This window comes from Poeciliopsis prolifica, unplaced genomic scaffold (assembly GCF_027474105.1).
Source record: "Poeciliopsis prolifica strain line A6 unplaced genomic scaffold, Auburn_PproV2 SCAFFOLD004, whole genome shotgun sequence".
Classification (NCBI taxonomy): Eukaryota; Metazoa; Chordata; class Actinopteri; order Cyprinodontiformes; family Poeciliidae; genus Poeciliopsis; species Poeciliopsis prolifica.
The window spans coordinates 17,354,914-17,368,240 of NW_026562379.1; the positions used below are offsets into that span (position 1 = coordinate 17,354,914).

General features: G+C 45.5%; 1 pseudogene; it reads right to left on the bottom strand.

Annotated features, from left to right (window-relative positions):
- LOC129358879 (scavenger receptor cysteine-rich type 1 protein M130-like) overlaps positions 1–12,832 on the bottom strand; it is a 55,603-nt pseudogene extending 42,771 nt beyond the window's left edge.
- Positions 12,833–13,327: the final 495 nt, after the last annotated feature.

Consider the following 13,327-nt stretch of genomic DNA (forward strand, 5'->3'; position numbering starts at 1 on the left):
TTTCATTCCATCCTCACAGTTTAACAATCTACTGAGCTACAAAACAGACTGCAAGCAAACGCATTTTCTTTCATAAAGCATATTAAACATTTAAGGATGTCATAAGAATGCAAAAAAGAAAATATTCTACAACTTTATAATTATACAGAGTTCAGAGAAACAGCTAAAGAAGATTCAGTTTTCCAGCCTTTCATTCCAAATATCTCAAATAGTTTTATGACTAGACGTTTTAGCAATTTAAGAAATCTCTAATTATATTTTGACTAGAAGAAATTATGTCAGATTTACCTTTGAGATGTATGGAGACTTCAATTCAAGATATTTACAATGAATTACTGACTATCTGAAATACACATTTCAGATCTCTACAATTTAATTATGACTAGTCAAAAAAGTAAATTCAAGATATCTGGATTGTAGTTTTGACTAGTCATAATTCAAATCAAAGATATCTCTATTTAGTCCATAATTCAAGATATCTTAAATGTATTTTTGGATAGAAGAAATGTCGTTTTGACTAGAGGAAATTAAATTCTAGATATCTTACAAGTAAATAAATTAGAGAAATCTTGAATTATTCAACTTTTCTATTTAAAATATCTTAAATGAACATTCGGTCTAGTCAAAATGTCACTGATTTACGTGGAAATTTGAAAGTTTAATGAAACAATAAAAAACACAAAAAATGAAAAAAGTTGTTTGAAAATGGATTGACAGCAATTTTAGCTTTTCAAAGCTGTTTTTAAGTGAATTCGGTTCGTCGGAAATAAATACACAGGATTTTTTTACAGATATCATTAGCAGTCTTATAGTTTATGAAGTTTTATGTTCTCCACATTTCCAACATTGCTGAGCTTTTTCTAATTTGTGGCATTTATGGACAATTTTGTGCAGGAAATATAAAATAATGCAGGCAACTGTCTGGACACCACAAAGGGTCTTTTCCGTCATTCTTAATTCAGATATCTGAAATCGTAATTCCGGATTCATGTCTCATCAAATTACAGATCCACTGACGCAATTTGAGATATCTTGAAATGAATTTTGATCAGTCAGAATGTAATTAAAGATATCTTGAATTATTATTCTCTCCAGTCAGAATGTAAATGCAGATATCTAGAATTATTATTCCGGATAGTCAAAATGCATTTTTAGATATCTAGAACTTAATTACGGATAGTCAGACGAAACCAAATTTATGTTGAAACGGCTTGCCATAGCTTCATAACCCCAACCAAGACAAGGACACAAGCTGGATTCAGGGCCTGAATGGAAATGGCTGCCTAACCTTTGACCCCAAATGTCCTATCATATGCTATCCTTGCAAGGTTGATGATCAGATTTTGATCAAGTGGGTTTCTGTTATATTTTGTTTGGTGGATGTTTTCTTTTCCCTTCTTATATAAGTTTTACTTCTGTAGGTTTAGTCCAGATACAAATTTCTGAATGTTGAACTTCCTTCCTGCTGCAGGAGCTCAGAGACATTTTATTATAGATACATAGACGGACAGATTCCCAGGAGTCTGAAACGTGTCTCTGCTCCTTCCTGTGGATGTGAAACCAAGATGATTTTCTCCTGGTTCCTTCAGACTGCAGCCTCCTCCTCTAAGCCGCCTTCAGCTCTGGATCCTTCATCAAGAACGTTCATCATGATGTTTTCTGGTCCAGACTTCTGGTTTCTCCTGGCCTGGAAACAGAGGATGGTTCAGCTGCAAGGCAACAACTTTCCCAACTGAACACATCATGCATGATACATGCAGTACCTTATAGTAGAGGAGCAGGACGGATCCCAGCATTCCCAGCAGGACGACAACCAGTCTGATGATCAAAGCAGTGAGATGGGCTGAAAATGAATGAAACAGATTCAGGATCAGCTTTCATCAGATGAGTCCAGCTAGAAATGTACAATAATCATATAGACCCTGGTTTTCATGCTGCCTGTAGATCATGAACATTAATATAATCAATCCTCCTCTCTGACCTCATGAATGAGGCAGACAGCTGCTGGTTCACCTGAAGCAGAACTTCTCCTGATGGACTCCATGAGTTTATCTGAGACAGTGAGGTTGAGAGGCTGGCTCATAGACCAGAAGTTATGGGAGAAAACGTAGACGTGGTAAAGGCAGCGGTAGGTTCCTTGGTGGGCGTGGCCAGCAGCAGCGAACAGGAAGAGGGCGGAGTGATTAACAGCTGGCAGGGTCTGGTTCTGAGTGTAGTTAGAGGTGCTGAAGATGAGCTGGAAGGAGCCGCCTGCATACTGAGGCCTGATGGAGCACATGATGCTGAACTCTGAGCCAATGAGGAGCTCAGACCCCTGCTTTCTGCCTGTGGAGACCCGTCAGTGGAGGAAGAGAGAAAGATGAGCGGCTCAACCAGCAGACCTGGCAACGCAGAGGAAACACAGAGACAACTGGATCTGATCTGAGGTGGAAAACAAGATGGCTGATCCTAGACTGGTTACCATGATTACTAGCATGTTTCTACATGATTACTAACAACTTTATGATTCAGTAAAGTCAGTAATATTTAAACCAGTTTTAGTTTCTAAACATCTGGAACCTGATGGAAGAAACATTTTAAAATATATAAATATGAGTTCAGATTTACCTGAGCAGATGATCTCAAGGCTCTGATCACTGGTTCCATCATCATCAGGTAAACAGTTTTTTAATGCAGATCCTGACTGAAAACATTCAGACCTGATCAACCAAACTGGTCTCTCTGAAGCTTCCATTGATTTTCTTGCTGAAACAGCAGAACCACAGTCCAGTCCAGCACAAACTGCAGGACCTGAGTTCATGGTCCAGTAAGGATCCCTAACATATACTGGTCTCCACTCTTCTTGATGGAACATCTCCAGTCTCCCGGCACATCGACTGGCCTCTCCCACCAACCTGATGTCTTGATGTGAGCAGAGACAGAGAGTTCATTAATGAAGGAAGTGAAGCAGTGAACAGCAGCAGGTCTGCAGATCCTCCTCTACCTGAACAGGTGAGTCCAACAGCTTGACCAGGTGAGCAGCTGTTTCTACCTGAACTCTTCCTGCTGCTGCAGTTCAGCAGAGCAGACTCACTGCCTTCACACAGGAACTCTCTGCTCCCCACTGGAGCCTCTGCTTCTCCATAGAGCGCCCCCTGGAGGACTGAAGGAGGCCCACAGCCAATCTCCCTGCAGACCACCTGTGCATCCTGCAGGTCAAAGTCTTTTTCACACACTGAGGACCACGACTGGTTGGTCTTCACCTCCAGTCTGCCTGAGCACTGGTTGGTCCCTGAAACCAGCCTGACTGAATCTGTGGATGCAGAAAGAAAAAAGGTTTAAAATATTTCAGAACTTTATTTTTCTAGATACTCATGGAAACATCTCTGAGTTTGATGAAAATAAAGGTCAAGAAAACAAAGTGAAGTGAATTTATCACCTTTTGGGCCTTAACATGATCATAAACTCACTAAATGTCTAACAAACTTTAATCTCTGTGAAAATGTGAATATTTCAGTGGAATTAAAAATAAATGTGGCAATATGGCTGAACAGCGCCCCCTAGTTCAGCCAGGCCAACAACCATAACAAACAAGGTTTTCCTGCTATTTCCACTAAAAACAGGAAGTCCACCATTTTGGATCAAAAGTCATTTCCTGTTGATTTTCAGGTTTTAAACATGTCTGATTTCCTTGAACTCCTGGGATTTTGATGCATCGACTTCAAAGCAGCAGAGATTAAAAGTTATCAAAATGATGAGTTTTTGTTCATCTATTGGAATAAACTGAGAACTTTATCTAAATATTTAAATGATTTTAGTTTCCCTCAAGGCTTCAGGTTCTTAGTTAAAGGTGACGGTTTCTCTGCAGACATCTGGAACCTGATGGAAGAAACATTTTAAAATGCATAAATATGAGTTCAGATTTACCTGAGCAGATGATCTCATGGCTCTGATCATTGGTTCTATCATCAGGTAAACAGATTTTTAATGCAGATCCTGACTGAAAACAGCTAGACCTGATCTCCCAAGCTGGTCTCTTTGAATCTTCTTTTGAATTTCTTCCTAAAACAGCAGAACCACAGTCCAGTTCAGTACAAACTGCAGCAACTGAGTTCATGTCCCAGTAAGGATTCCAAACTGTCACTGGTCTCCACTCTTCTTGATGGAACATCTCCAGTCTCCCGGCACATCGACTGGCCTCTCCCACCAACCTGATGTTGTCTTGATGTGAGCAGAGACAGAGAGTTCATTAATGAAGGAAGTGAAGCAGTGAACAGCAGCAGGTCTGCAGATCCTCCTCTACCTGAACAGGTGAGTCCAACAGCTTGACCAGGTGAGCAGCTGTTTCTACCTGAACTCTTCCTGCTGCTGCAGTTCAGCAGAGCAGACTCACTGCCTTCACACAGGAACTCTCTGCTCCCCACTGGAGCCTCTGCTTCTCCATAGAGCGCCCCCTGGAGGACTGAAGGAGGCCCACAGCCAATCTCCCTGCAGACCACCTGTGCATCCTGCAGGTCAAAGTCTTTTTCACACACTGAGGACCACGACTGGTTGGTCTTCACCTCCAGTCTGCCTGAGCACCGGTTAGTCCCTGGAACCAGCCTGACTGAATCTGTGGATGCAGAAAGAAAAAAGCTGTAAAATATTTCAGAACTTTATCTTCTGGATACTCATGGAAACATATGTGAGTTTAATAAAAATAAATGTCAAAAAAACCAAACTAGAAAAACTCAGAGCATCAAAGTGAAGTGAAACCGACTGTCCCTGCAAGTTTATAATTCATTATTATTTCTGCTGAATTCATCACATTTTTGGGCCTTAAGATGATCATAAACTCAGTAAATGTCTAACAAACTTTAATCTCTGTGAAAATGTTACTATTTCTGTGGAATTACAAATAAATGTGGCAATATGGCTGAACAGCGCCCCCTAGTTCAGCCAGACCAACAACCATAACAAACGAAAGTTACTGCTGTAACTACGTTTCTATGAATCCCGGATGACCGCCATAGGAGGTGCTTCAAGCATTCTTGCACATGCGCAGATCGAGTACTAATGACAACACAGTCACCTGTGACCTGCCGGCGACCCACGTGACTCTATATAGTCACATGGCACCCGGCATTCAATCTCCCACGAAGAGCAAGGATTCTGAGGGACTAAGTACTCTGGCGGTCATCCGGGATTCATAGAACCGTAGTTACAGCATTAACTTTTGTTCTATTTCATCCCTACTGACCGGCAGAGGCGATGCTTAAAGCACTGAATGGCTCATATCAACATGGTCACAAGGAATTGGTAACATCAAAGGGATAATCACCGCACTACCCACCTCAATGTGATGTAGGGGTACGCTGCTCCAGAATTCCTTGAACGGGATGGAGCACAGCCACATTCACCCTTTAAAACTGAGTAAAGGCACTAGGTGACTTCCACGAGGCTGCACGGCATATAACGTACAATGGCACCCCAGTCATGGCTGCAAACGAGGTCGACATTCTCCTCGTAGAGTGGAGTGGCACGTCACATCTGCCGGCAGTCTCTGGTCCTGCAAGGCATAAGCCTTGGAGATCAAATCCACCACCCAGTGTGCAAGTCGTTGCTTAGAAAGTGCCTGACCCTTTCGTGAGCCAGCATAGCAAACAAAAAGGCTATCAGTATTTCGGAAGGATGCCGTGGCATTGATATATGCCTCAAGGGCACGAACAGGGCACAGTGGCTCACAGGAGCCACCAGTGTGAAACCGGGCAAGATGGAGCAGCTGGGTACTGGCTGCTGCCAGTGGCACCTTAGGAATAAATGCTACATCAGGCCACTGTGTAACACCTGAGCCATTCGGATTCCACCGGCAGCAGGGCTCAGCTATCAAGAGAGCCTGTATTTCCCCCACACGCTTTGCGGAAACCATCGCTAAAAGGAACGCCATCTTCATTGAGAGCCATTTGAGGTTGAAGGGATCAAGGGATCAAATGGGAGGGACCGAAGAGTGTCAATCACCAGAGAAAGGTCCCATGCCAGTGCCACAGGATCATTGGGTGGGTGCAAATGCCAAGCACCTCTCAAAAATAGTACAACATCCTTGTCCCGGCCCACCGAACAACCATTCAGCCTGACATGCCAGCAGGAAAAGGCAGCCATGTACACTTTCAAGGTAGATGGACACCTTCCCCGATGCAGGAATTCCTGCAGGAAGGTCAGTATGTCAGCGACTGAACACTGCAGTCTCTGACATACTGCAACCGACCTCCCGCCCTTTATCATGGCACCAAGTTGCAAAGGCCGCCCACTTGTTAGCATAGAAAGCTCGCGTGGATGGCGCCCATGCATTAGCCATTGTACGCCCTACCGACCCAGTGTATCTGGAGAAAGTGGATCCCGGCCTTGCAGGGGCCAAATCCGGAGTTGGAGCTGGTCCGGTTTGGGGTGCAAAATCCGACCCCCCCATCTGGGAAAGAAGATCCCTCCTGGAGGGGAGACGCATTGGCGAGCCCGAGCTGAGCTCATGCAGGACAGGAAACCAAGTCCGTGCTGGCCAGAAGGGGGCCACCAGCAGAACCCTGTGCTCTTTCTGACGAATCCTCAGGAGAGTCTGGAAAAGTAGGCTGCACAGTGGAAAGGCATATAGGAGGTTCTGTGGCCAGTCATGTGCCAGTGCATCGTGGCCCAGAGGACCGCTGTCATCCAAGGAGAACCCTAAGAGGACAGTGAAACGTGTCCCTCGAGGCAAATAGGTCCACATTCGTCCTGCCGAAAGCCTTCCAGATGTACTCCACCACCTCTCGGTAAAGTTTCTATTTGCCCGGAATTGGCTTCTGACGGGATAGAAAATCGGCCGGCACCTTCTGTGGCCCAGGGATGTAGGCTGCCCTGAGGCTGGCTAAGCATGGAGCTGCCCAGGTCAGGAGCCGCTGAGTCAAGTAAAACAGTTTCCTGGACCTGGTCCCCCCCATGGAGGTTGATGTGAAAAACCACAGAGGTGTTGTCTGACCTCACCAGCGCATGCTTCCCCCTTAAGCCTGGAAGAAAGCTCCAGAGAGCCAGAAGCACAGCCTGCAATTTCAGGAAGTTGATGTGTTCCTGGCCCTTCTGCTGGGACCATATCACTGTGCCATTTGACCCTGCCATGTTGCACCCCAGCCCGTGGAGGATGCATTCGTTAACACAACTTTTTGATGACACGGGAGGGAACTGAGCGGGACCCCTTGTGTCATAAACAACCTCACCCTCCACTGGGACAGAGACAGAAGACACCAAGGGCCCACCCGAAGTCTCCTGCAATGATGAGCATACCTTGTGGAGTCCAGATTCAAGGTGTTCAACCACATCTGGAGGGGCCGCAATGACAGCAGCCCAAAGGGCACTGCGGCGGATGCCGCCATAAGCATGCCTAGGAGTCGAAGATACCGCACAAGAGGCGGTCCCATGCCGTGCCTGAAAAGTGAAAGTCCGAAGGGGAGGACCCTGAACTGGAAGTGCCTCCCCTGAAAAGCAAAGCGAAGAAACCGCATATGGGGCGGAGCAATGAGAACATGAGAATAAGTATCCCTGAGATCTATGGAAGTGAACCAATCGCCCAGGGAAATTGCTTTCAACACTTCCTTGGTGGTCAGCATATGAGAGGGCATTACCTTCAAGTACACATTCAGGCCCCTGAGGTCCAAGACCGGACGTAGACCCCCAGTCTTCTTTAGAACCAGAAAATACATGGAATAAAAGCCCCCTGAGTCCAGCAGGGGTTCCACAGGCACTATGGAAGCCTTGTCCAGCAGCGTGCAGATTTCTTGGTTCAGTGCCTGTGCTTTCACCAGGTTGTGGATCACAGACATCCTGACCCGGCCAGGGATGGGCCACCGGCGGCGGAATTGAAGATGGTACCCCTCAGACAGGGTGGACAACACCCACAAGTCCGGTGTGTGGGCAGCCCAGTAGTCGAGCTGTCCCGGGGTAAAATAACCGACCGCCGGCCCCAAGGCATTACTTGCGGGCCCCCCCGGCCCTTAGACGGCCTGGGAGGACAGTGGCCAGACTGCGTGGCTCAAAAGGGGTGAGACGATCCAGACCCAGGTCGGACTCGAGCCCGGTTCCCCTGATCTGGAGCAGGTCTTTGGACGGATCCCTGACACGGCACCAGACCCTGGGACTCAATGAAGGAAGGAGGTGGGCGCGAGGACCTCCGTGAAGGACCCGGAAATGCCAACCCAACCCGTAGGCGATCACGTCTGTGAAGCTCTGCTTCACAGCTGCTGCCGTGTTCAAGAGGTCTGAGCCGTTCGGTCCAAGGCATCCAGTGCCACAGAGCTGAAAAGTTCCCCAGAAACTTTTCGGGTCCGGGGGATCCTCTTACAAGGCTCAGTAAGTGGTGACTGCACCAACCAGACCTGGCGGCGAGCGTGAACCAGTGTCGAGAGTGTGCGCCCAAGCTCCCTCGTCATGAGAGCAAAGGCCTGCAGAGACGCATCAACCAGGCCCTGCGTGGTGTGGTCCAATGGAACAGATTCCAATGAGGAAGACAGGGCCAGCAAAAGATGGGAGAGAGAGCTCCCAATCCGGCCCATGATGGCCCCAGAGTCATAGGCCTTGCAGAGAAGGTCATCAGTAATACGGCACTGAGACCGTGGTCAACGAGCATTGGGCCGCAAAGCCTCATCAGGGGGGATAATAAGAGAGGCGATGCCCGGTTCCACCACAGGCATCTGCCCCAAGCCAACCCTGGGTGCCTCCTGCAAGAACACCAGGACCCTGCCATCTGTTGTCAGACGTGAAAGTGCCTTGGTATCCGACCAGCAAGCATGTAGTTCCCTAATATACTCCTCCGAGGGAGGAACCACAAAGAACTTGCTAGTCATCGCAGCGGCAACCGCAGATCTGGTAAAGGGCTGAAGCAGCTTGTGCAGCCCCTGGAGGGGGAGACTTAACTGCAGCTGTAAACAAACTCGGTCACGGGGCAACTAGCAACAAGCAGCTAGGATAACAGTGGTACATAAAAGCAACCATACACCTGTTCTCAACACACCTGTGTGCAAGAAGAACAAAGGGATTGAACGCCAGGTGCCTATGACTGTAGAGTCACGTGGGTCCCCAGCAGGTCACAGGTGACTTTGTTGTCATTAGTACTCGACCTGCGCATGCGCAAGAATGATCATTCAGTGCTTGAAGCACCGCCTCTGGTGGACAGTAGGGATGAAATAGAACAAAAGGTTTTTCTGCCATTTCCACTAAAATCAGGAAGTCCACCATTTTGGATCAAAAGTCATTTCCTGTTGATTTTCAGGTTTTAAACACGTCTGAACTCCTGGGATTTCTATGCATCGACTTCAAAGCAGCAGAGATTAAAAGTTATTAAAATGATGAGTTTTTGTTTATCAATTGAAATAAACTGAGAACTTTATCTGGATATTTAAAGTATTTTAGTTTCCCTCAAGACTTCAGGTTCTGAGTTAAAGGTGACGGTTTCTCTGCAGACATCTGGAACCTGATGGAAGAAACATTTTAAAATATATAAATATGAGTTCAGATTTACCTGAGCAGATGATCTCATGGCTTTTAACACTGGTTTTATCATCAGGTAAACAGTTTTTTAAAGCAGATCCTGACTGCAAACAGTCAGACCTGATCCCCCAAACTGCTCTCTTTGAGGCTTCAAATGAATTTCTTGCTGAAACAGCAGAACCACAGTCCAGTGCAGCACAAACTGCAGCAACTGAGTTCATGTCCCAGTAATGATAGAAAACAGCCACTGGTCTCCACTCTTCTTGATGGAACATCTCCAGTCTCCCGGCACATCGACTGGCCTCTCCCACCAACCTGATGTTGTCTTGATCTGAGCAGAGACAGAGAGTTGATTAATGAAGGAAGTGAAGCAGTGAACAGCAGCAGGTCTGTAGATCCTCCTCTACCTGAACAGGTGAGTCCAACAGCTTGACCAGGTGAGCAGCTGTTTCTACCTGAACTCTTCCTGCTGCTGCAGTTCAGCAGAGCAGACTCACTGCCTTCACACAGGAACTCTCTGCTCCCCACTGGAGCCTCTGCTTCTCCATAGAGCGCCCCCTGGAGGACTGAAGGAGGGAGATTGGCCATACATTTGTCTTTAGTCGCATTGATTATTGTAACAGCATCTTCACAGGCCTGTCCAATAAATCAATCAAACAGCTGCAGCTGATCCAGAAGCTGCTGCTCGCGTTCTCACTAAAACCAGGAAGATAGAGACATAACACCAGTTTTAAAGTCTCTCCACTGGCTCCCTGTAGCTCAAAGAATAGATTTTAAAATACTGTTGTTAGTTTATAAACCACTGAACGGTTTAGCACCACAATACATCAAAGATCTGCTGTTGTTGTATCAACCTTCCAGACTCTCAGGTTCTGGTTCTGGTCTGCTCTGCATCCCCAGAACCAGAACCAAGAGAGGAGAAGCAGCTTTCAGCATCTATGCACCAAAAATTTGGAACAAACTTCCAGAAAACTGTAAAACAGCGGAAACGCTGACTTTTTTAAAATCGCAATTAAAAACACACCTGTTTAGAATTGTTTTTGAAATGTAATATGTAACATTGTATTGTCTATTATATGTTGCATGACTTTGTGTTCTTGTGTTTATGATGTAAAGCACTTTGAAATGCCTTGCTGCTGAAATGTGCTATACAAATAAAATTTGATTGATTTGATTGATTGAACATTCAAACTTCTTCTGTTCACTGATTGATCCAGTAGAAAATCTACCAGAGGGAATCCAGGTGAAGGGGAAGAAGCCCAGACTGAGCTGGAAGTGAGAATATTTTTAAAGTGGAGTTGGAAGCAGTGGAGTGGCCTAGTTAAAGCCCAGACTGAAATGTTATGTACACTCTGTAGTAACCCCTGAAATGTTTCCCATTATTCTACTTTTCTACCCATTTATACTTTATGTCTTTACTGAGACCAACCAGTCAAATTTATTGTTTTTGTGTAAAAGTCCATAAATGAGCTCTGATGCTAACTCTATGCAAAATCCCATCATATGTGGAAAAACATCTCTATTGACTTTAATGGGTTTTTATCTGTTATATTCATTGATTCCGACAGTTAAATAATTGTGGGAGATTTCAACAGCATGTTGACGAGCCTGAAGACAGAGGGGATTAAAAGCTGTGATATTGTTGATCATTTTGCTTTAATTCACATGTTAACCCAGCAACACGTCATCAAGGACACATTATGGACCTGCTTATCAGGCAGGCTGTGAATATTTCCAGCGTCTCTGTAACTGATGTGGCCCCGTCTGATTGTTTCACTGTTACCTTTGAAACCACAGATGTATATTATAGATCTGCAAGACGACTCTGTTGGGGCCGAACGTCAACGGAGTGAAACTCAACGTCACGTTTATGGTGAAATCTCCAACGTCTGCACTAACATTGCAGGGAAACGCTCATAAAGCAGAACATGAACAATGATTGAGCTTCATTTGCTACAGCTGACAGACTCACAAACCACCTGAGCTGCAGCCAAACTGGGCCTGCACATTTCTTTAGAGAAAATCACCACAATTAGAGGATTAATCTGCACATCCTCTCTAAATCCAATATCAATGCTATACTGAACATAACAAATGCAGAAAAAACGACTCAATTTTAAATACTCAACTCTAAAAACTCAGAAGACATAATAAATGAATGAAGCTCCTCTTCCTGCTGTCTTGATGTCACACCCACAACTTTTCTTCAGGAAGTCCTGCCTGTCATTTCATCTGATCCGATTCAAATAGTAAACTCTTCGCTCTCATCAGGTGTTTCCCCCAGCAGTTTTCAAACCGCTGATATAAAAACCATCTGAACGAATCATTGCTGCAGAATTACAGGCCGATCTCCAACCTTTCATTCATCGGCAAAATGATTGAAAAGCCGTTTCAATAATTGACTCTGCAAAACAACCGAAACACTGAGTTCCTTTAAATCTGGACTAAAAACCCAGCAGGTCAGATTTGCTTTAGAAACATAATCAATGAAACTGATCAACATTTGATGTGTAACGACGACACTTTGACCAAATGTACAGTTTACTGGTTTACTGTAAACTGGTGTCTTTTTTTATTTTTGTGTTTTTATGACGTAAAGCTCTTTGAACCGCCTTGGTGCTGAAATGTGCTTTACAAATAAACTTGATTGATTGGTTGATTGATTCTAATCTGCAGCAGGCCAGATCCACATCCTGCCTGAGACGCTCCCACGTCAGACGGAGCCCAAACGTTTTCACCAGCACAACCAGCGGCACCAGAAGCTGGTCCAGTGACCGTGGTGCTACTGGGCTCGGTTGGCCAGCAAACGGGCCTGACCAGAACCTCAGAGAGAACCTGTGGAGCCAAGAGGAAGATGAGAGGATTCATGCAGAAGGAGCCATTTTATGCGGCTCCACCTGTTTACTGCGCAGATTCAGCGCCGCTGCAGAGTTTCTGCAGCTTCTCCTTATCAATCAATCAATCAGATTAATTTTATAGCTCATTTCAGCAACAAGGCAGTTCAAAGTGCTTTACTTCATCAAAACACTGAAACCAACAACTGTTGATGTTATTGGCTCCTTAGCAGCAAGTAGACAATATAAACATCACTAACTGCAGCAGCAGCTCTACGATCTGAGACCAGAAACAGTTTCCAGGTTTTTGATTGTAAAATTTAACATGTTTATCAGTCGATCGTTTTGAACTTGAACTCCAGTGAATATCAGAGTTTTGTGTGAAAGTGGAGTCCTACCTGAGCTGCAGAGACACAGCAGCAGCATCAGAGCTGTTTGGTCCATGTTTCCTCTGAATGTGGAGCGAAGCTTCGTCTCTTGATGTGATCAGGATGAGGCTCCAGACTCTGAAGACTTCCTACTTTAAGCTGTTTTATCTGCTACTTCCTGAACGTCACAGTTCACGTCTTTGGCTGCTTTCAGAGAAAACGCCTCCTTCCTAGGAGCTCATGGTGAAGATGGGTTCATACTGGGCTCATACTGGGCCTACTGGGATTCAGGCTTTCACCAGTCTCTGTTGTTCCTGTGTTTAGGTCAGTGCTTGTTCTGCAAGTGGCGGAGTGGATCCAGGTGTGTTTCATCCACTGAAGGGGAACCTGATGTTGTTGGCAGCAGCAGCTCAGCTTCCCTGCAGGAAGGAGTCACTGCTGAGCAGAACTGAGCCCAGGTGTTGCTGCTATGAAGAGAAGAAACAGAGAGAGAACATAAACCTGATGTCAGCAATAACTGCAGAAAATGCAAGCAGGGTTTCCCCCAGGGTCTGATAAGCCTGGAGGCCCGCCAGGATTTACTGGCTCCTCCGCCAGGCTAAGTGTTGCTTATTTATATTACCAGGAAAACAAAACAAATATATTTCATTTTCTTGT